General features: G+C 49.2%; 1 long non-coding RNA gene across 1 annotated transcript in view; it reads right to left on the bottom strand.

The window, feature by feature from the left end:
* The window catches only part of LOC113958793, a 46,120-nt gene extending 42,845 nt beyond the window's left edge, over positions 1-3,275 (bottom strand). The window contains exon 1 of the long non-coding RNA XR_003531626.1: positions 3,084-3,275. This is a non-coding gene — a long non-coding RNA (uncharacterized LOC113958793). The remainder of the gene's footprint in view (positions 1-3,083) is intronic.
* Between the last annotated feature and the right edge of the window lie 3,838 nt (positions 3,276-7,113).

Here is a 7,113-nt window from a genome sequence, read left to right on the forward strand (position 1 = left end):
AAAGATGAAAATCCACCCACCAGCACCCCATGTAGGAATAGAAGGCAAGGTTATTTATAGGGATTATCCTGTCTTTTCCTGTTTTTTAAGGAGTCAAAGCTGTGGAAGAAGTGCAATGCAGTGGGATCTGGCACTCACATTCCCATGTGATATGTAATGGGAATTACACAATCTAATGGGGTAAGATATTCAATGTGCAGAGGTATATTTGTTGGGTGAAACAGCATCAGACAGTAACATTTATAATAAAGAACAAATAATGGCATTACTGATGTAAAAATTGCTTTGTAGTGTAAAAACTCCTCCTGTTCTTGCTCTTTGGTTGTGCTCCTTAAAATACCTTGTTTACCTGAACATTCCTGGAAGTGTCCAAGGCCAGGTTGGAGCAACCTGGGCTAGTGGGAGGTGTCGCTGCCCATGGCAGGGGCTGGAATGAGATGGGCTTTAAGGTCTCTTCCAATCCAAACCATTCCATGATGACTTCTGGAGTATGAGAACTGCTCAGGAGCACAAAGGGGTGTTCCAGCCCCTGTGTGACACTCCCAGCCCGTGCCCAGTCCGTGCTGGAATCCCCAGGAAATTATTGCTGTAAAAACTGAGGCTGTGGGGGTGACTGATCGGCCATTTGAAAAGTGGATTCAAACCAGGGAGTAACAACACTGAGGTAAATAATCTATCCCCCAAGGATTTTATTAGAGCTATAAAATAACCTCTGTTGTGAAGGCTCCAAGTGTGTGGATTTTGCAGGGCCATTGAGCAGGAACAAGGCTGGGATCCCACAGACACCTCAGCCCTCGGCAGGGACAGAGCTGGGAGCTGGAGCAGGACCGTGGGGATGAACTGCTGGGCACCAGCAGTGCTGGAAAAACCTCCCTGTCCTCAAATTCCTGCTGCTGACAGTGATGGACGTGGGAATATGTGAATGGAAATTGGTGCAGGAGCTCATGAGGAGCAGAGCGTTGGGATTCTGAACCTTTATGGTGTTTTAATTTAAAGGCCACATCCCAGTTTTACTCCACTGCAACTGCAGGGTGGTGTCTGCAGCACAGCACAGAATCCCTGAGGCTGGAAAAGCCCTCCCAGCCCATGGATCCCCCCTGTGCCCGATGCCCACCTTGTCCCCCAGCCCAGAGCACTGAGTGCCACGGCCAGGCCTTCCTGGGACACCTCCAGGGCTGGGCACTCCAAACCTCCCTGGGCAGCCCCTGACAAGGCCTCACCACCCTTTAATGTCCATGACAGCTCCAGACACCTTCTCCTTGAGGGAGCTGTGGGGGCTCAGCCTGGAGCAAAGGAGGCTCAGGGGGGACCTTCTGGCTCTGCAACCCCCTGACAGGAGGGGGGAGCCGGGGGGTGTCGGGCTCTGCTCCCGGGGAACAAGGGACAGGAGGAGAGGGAACGGCCTCCAGCTGGGCCAGGGGAGGCTCAGGTGGGACAGGAGGAGGAATTTCTCCCTGAAAAGGGCCATCCAGCCCTGGCACAGGTTCCCAGGGCAGGGGTGATTCCCATCCCTGGAGGGATTTCCAAGCCCTGTGGATGTGGCACTTGGGGACGTGGCTCAGTGGTGGCCTTGGCAGTGCTGGGGCTGGTTGGACTCAGAGGGCTTTTCCCACCTAAACAATGGTGTGACTCCACCTTCTACCAAAGGAAACCAGCCCTCAGCAGCAAAACCCCTTCCCAGGGCACAGGGATCCCATCCCACAGTCCCACAGACCCTCAGACCCCGCAGGTCCCTCCAGGCTCACTTTCAGCTCAGCTCTTCCAACCCAGGGCTCTCCTGGCTCACCCTGAATTCCATGGAAAGATGCAAAATTCCTGCTGTGACATAGGTATTCCGGCTGGAGGAGGAACCCAAAGCAGGGGCCAGGATGATTGTGCTTCCCAGAAAGCACAAAGCTGGAATTTTATGGCATCAGGCTCAGATTTTGAAGATGTGAGAAAACGGAAACTCATTTCCTTCTCTTTTTCTTCTGGTTAAGGGTTTGGTTTCATTAACATGGAATTTTTCTTCTCCAATCACCTCACCATGCATTTCTCACAACCACAGTAGTATCACTCCGTAAATTAGGCAATTTTTCACCCTCCTGGCTCTTGAAATGCCAAAGTTTTGTCTAGAATCCCTTTCTGAGGGGACAACCCTCCTTCTCCTCTTTATAAAATGGCTCCCTGGGCAATATTTCTATTTTGACACTTGAGTTCTGATGGTTGAGCCTCAGGCTTCGCTTTTAATTGGTGCAATTTTTTCCATACATTAAATCCAGTGCAAAAATCCGTTCATTTGTCAAGGGAAAATAATGCCCTAATACATCTCATTAATTTCCTATCATGTGAGTTCTCTGGTATGGACAAAACTCCATTAGAGACATTGCATTCAGCACCTTCCTATATTTTGCATTAAAATAAAAACAAATGTAAAGGAAGTATTTGAATTCCAACACTGGAATTCTGCATAATTGTGTGGGTTTGGCAAGAGATCTTTGGGCAAAGCTTTTAAACACAGTCTTACTAAAAATCCACTCACCCAGGCAACTTTAAGCAAAAATCAGTGCTGTTGAGAAAGATATTCTTCAGGTGACCTCGATAAAATAACTTCCCACTCAGGAACAGTTTCCTTCTTATCCCAATATTTAACAACTGCCTTGTTCAACGGGGATAATGAACCTTCAGAAACTGGGTTTAAATATCATCAGTTCTTTTAATCCTGTAAGTTCTTAACCTCCTGCAGCAGCTACTCCTCTAACCAAAGCTGAAGCTCTGCAGTGCTGAGCAAACACCTCCAATTCTTCATTTTTTAACCATTTTTTTTCCCTTCCACACAAGGTTTGTGGTTGTGGTTCTAAGATGGCTGGCACTGGATCGCAGAATCATGGAATCATGGAATGGGTTGGGTTGGAAGGGACCTTAAAAACCATCTTATTCCACCCCCTGCCATGGGCAGGGACACCTTCCACTGGTCCAGGTTGCTCCGACCTGGCCTTGGACACTTCCAGGGATCCAGGGGATTCCACAACCTCTCTTACTGCTACAGATATTAATGTTTTCAATCCTTAAAAAAGGGAAATAAAGAAACCAGCCTGACTTACTGCTGTTGGCTGCAGGGGAGCAGCACCCAGACACTGTGGCACGGCCGAGTCCCGGCGGAGGAAAACAGGGAATGTGCCTGGGGCAGGAATAATCACACTGCCAACGTTTCATATTCCTCCTGCAGAGAGAGGGTAGAGGTCACTGTGAGTTGAATCCCAGGAGAGGGGAAGGATATTCGTGTTCACACATCACAAAAAGCACATTAAAGCCGTTTATGGTCCCTGCCGGTGTGGGGCCGGGAACGGGACCTGCTGCACTCCTGGATTCTGATGCAGGGGCTGAATCCCTGCTCCAAAAATCAGGAGGGTTCTTTGCCAGCCTGGAGCTGACTGGGCAAGATCCACTTTTTCCTACAGTGTGGTATTTTTATGGAGCCAGGCTGGGAGAGCTGGGGGGGTTCCCCTGGAGAAGAGAAGGCTCCAGGGAGAGCTGAGAGCCCCTTGCAGGGCCTAAAGGGGCTCCAGGAGAGCTGGAGAGGGACTGGGGACAAGGCATGGAGGGACAGGACACAGGGAATGGCTTCCCACTGCCACAGGGCAGGGTTAGATGGGATATTGGGAAGAAATTCCTGGCTGGGAGGGTGGGGAGGCCCTGGCCCAGGTTGCCCAGAGAAGCTGTGGCTGCCCCTGGATCCCTGGAAGTGTCCAAGGCCAGGTTGGAGCAACCCGGGCCAGTGGAAGGTGTCCCTGCCCATGGCAGGGGGTGGGGCTGGATGGGCTTTAAGGTCCCTCCCAACCCAAAACATTCTGGGATTCAATGAGTTAAAAATGGGAATTAGGGCCTGAGTGACAAACACCAGCCTCAGTCCTCACTAATCACCAGAAAATACAATCCCTAATTTTTTTTGAAGTATCAAGTCATTCTATAATTACATCACACAGTGCACAAAGTCAAAACCAACTCAACACACTCCCTCTACCTGTTTTAAACTCATCTAAATCTGCAGGTTTTAAACTCATTTCCATGGTTTTCCTATTACAGTTCTTTAAGAACAAAAGGACTGAGTTCGACCCAGCCACCCACCCAGAACCACATAAAATCCGTGGCCCTGCATCGAGGTTTGGAGGTCATTTAAATGGATTTTGATTTATAACCTCATTGCAGACACGTAAACCCGGATTTATTTTGCATTGCAGAGCAGAACTGGAGCTCCTGAACACAGTGGAAGTTCAGGTAGAAGCAAATAAATAAACAGACAAATAAATGAAGCCCCAAAATGCCTCCAGCACAGCATCACAGGTGTTTGCAGATACAGCAGCTGGGCAGTGGAATTCTGGGCAACAGGAGGGAAAAATTTCCTCAAAGACCAGTCTTTAATTCCAGCCAAGGTTTCTGACCTTTCCAGACTCTGCTTCCCATGTTCATATTCCTTTTCCTGCCTAATTTGTACTAAAAACCAGGAACTTGGGTAATTTTCCTTCATGGATCCTGATGCAAAGGGTCCATTGTGCCTTGCAATATATGGTGGCTTGTCCATCACTATTTTTAGCCGCTGTTATTTAAAAACACCTCCAGCCTTTCCCAGTTTTAAGGTGCAGCATTTTAATGCCACGTATTCACTAAAGAACTTCTGATGGGCAGAGGCTGTTGCTCCTGAAAATAAAAGATATCCCAACCCTTCCACAAAATAATGGAAAAAATGCTCTTAAAAGCTGATTTTTGTGCAGGGACCACGGATTGACAGTTACCCAGAAGGAATTAGAGTTGGGACTTCCCACCCCACTCCTCTGGGCTGAATTCAAGCCCTCGTCCTTGACGCGCTCCCGAGAATCAGTTATTCCTTGGAAAAATCTCCATCCCCTGCCAGCTGGGCGGGCAGAACATTTCTCTGCAGTGGGATATGGTGGGGCAGGAGCTGGAGCACCGATGTAAATCTTGCAGCACTCTAATTAAAAGCACGTAACCGTTGCCAGGGCCTGCCAGGGACCTGTCACGGCGCTGGCAAGGGGAAGATGAACGACCTGGCAGCTCTTTCTTCCCAGGAAGATTCATGGCAGGTCCTGCTCGTTGTCGTGTAGCTTTGCCACAGCCACTGGCCAAAGAATTACAGACCAATTTGAAGCCCAGAACAGACAGTAGATCATCCAGTCTGGGCAGTTCTGGAGCACAACACATTCAATTTATTCTGCAGTCCTGCAGAGAGCCCAAGTTCTGACTCCAGCTCACGCTCACTGGCTCTCTGGCAAGAAAGTCACTCCTTTTAGCAGATTTTATCACTATTTTTGCAGATGACCCACCCATGGCCCTTTTGTTCATTTGCATATTAAACCTTGATCAGGCTTTAAAATTTATCCAGTATTGCAAACTCTAGTTTTTTACTTATTCTATGAGTTAATGATAAAAATCCAGAGTGGTTTGGGTTGGAAGGACCTTAAAAGCCCATCCAGTGCCACCCCCTGCCATGGGCAGGGACACCTTCCACCAGCCCAGGCTGCTCCAACCTGGCCTTGGACACTCCCAGGGATCCAGGGGCAGCCACAGCTTCTCTGGGCAACCTGGGCCAGGGCCTCCCCACCCTCTCAGCCAGAAATTCCTTCCCAGTCTCCCATCTAACCCTTCCCTCTGGCAGTGGGAAGCCATTCCCTGTGTCCTGTCCCTCCATGCCTTGTCCCCAGTCCCTCTCCAGCTCTCCTGGAGCCCCTTTAGGCCCTGCAAGGGGCTCTAAGGTCTCCCTGGAACCCAAAATCAATCAATTAACAAATCAAAATTCCCCTCAATCAATTGCTTTAGGTCACCTGTGCTCCTGCTGAGTTAAACCAATATTTTATTTGGAGATCTTGAGCAGAATTTGTTTCCCTGCTAAGGACAATCGCTTCCCACTAAATGAGCACATCTGCTCCTCTCCAAGCAAAACCCAGGAGCAGCTTAGAAACATCAGCATTAATCCCCTTCCCATTCCCAGGTGGGAACAAGACAACTCCACTCCAAGGATCTCCTTCCCTTTGGGACAGAGAGAACAAAAGGCAGCTGATCCAGGGCAGCAGAAGAGATGGAGTTTAACTGAAGGCACCAACAGGGGAGGGTGTGGAGGAGCCCAGGAGATCAGAGTTGATGCGTCTGTCCCAAACCCCGGCAGTTGGATGGCCATGGAGCCAACCAAGGATTGTGGGAATAACACACAGTGAGGAAGAGCAGGATGTGGCTGGAGAAGGGGTCACGTGGAGGGAGGGCAGCACTTTCTGGGACAAACATCCTTGTTCTGGCTCCTGGAGATCAGCACAGATGAGCTGGAGAAGTGGGAATGGACCACGGGGGGATCAGGACCAAGCAAGACCCCAAATCTTGCATGAGAACTAAGCTGCATAGAAAGGAATAAAGTGATCTCCCGGGTGGGGGAATTTATCCCCAAAAAGGTGTTCCCATGAATCCCAGGACTCAGGACACCCCTTCAGCTGGGTCTGTGCTGGAGCCAGGACTGGGGATCATCCTTCCTTCCTTTTTTTCTCTCTCTCAACTCCCTCTCCCCCTCCTCCTCACTCAAACCCCACACACCAGAAGATCAGGAACTAATTTACACCAATTTCCACCCCGAGTCTGTCATTTACAAATAAAACTTTTTAAGTTTTTCTGCACCCTCTGACTTTTGTAGCTCCTTTTCCAATTCACGAATCCTGGGTGCTCCCTTCCCTTTTGAGGTGGGGGACAGCTTGAAAAGCCTAAAAGCTACAAAAAACTCACAGAATCCCAGAACAGTTTGTGTTGGAAGGGACCTCAAAGCCCCATCATTCATCCTCACTCAGTGTCCTGAAATATCTGGCCAGAAAAAGATCCATGGAAGGATTTAACGATTGACAAAAACCAACACAACAACCTGTAGGACTTTTTAACGCCCCCCTGAGCTGCTGAACACCAAAATTAGCAGCAAAAACACACATCCCCCCTTGGAATGTCCCTCTTGGCTTCGTGTACAGAGACATTAAAAGCAAGGAGAAGGTTTGTAGAACTCCTCCCAGCCCCTTGGTGTTCATTCCCAGCTATTTGTTCAAAAGGGCCTCAGGGCCACGGAATTCTCAGTGTGACTCAGGGAGG

Source organism: Corapipo altera, unplaced genomic scaffold (genome assembly GCF_003945725.1).
Source record: "Corapipo altera isolate COAL_440 unplaced genomic scaffold, ASM394572v1 190, whole genome shotgun sequence".
In the NCBI taxonomy this organism is placed as follows: Eukaryota; Metazoa; Chordata; class Aves; order Passeriformes; family Pipridae; genus Corapipo; species Corapipo altera.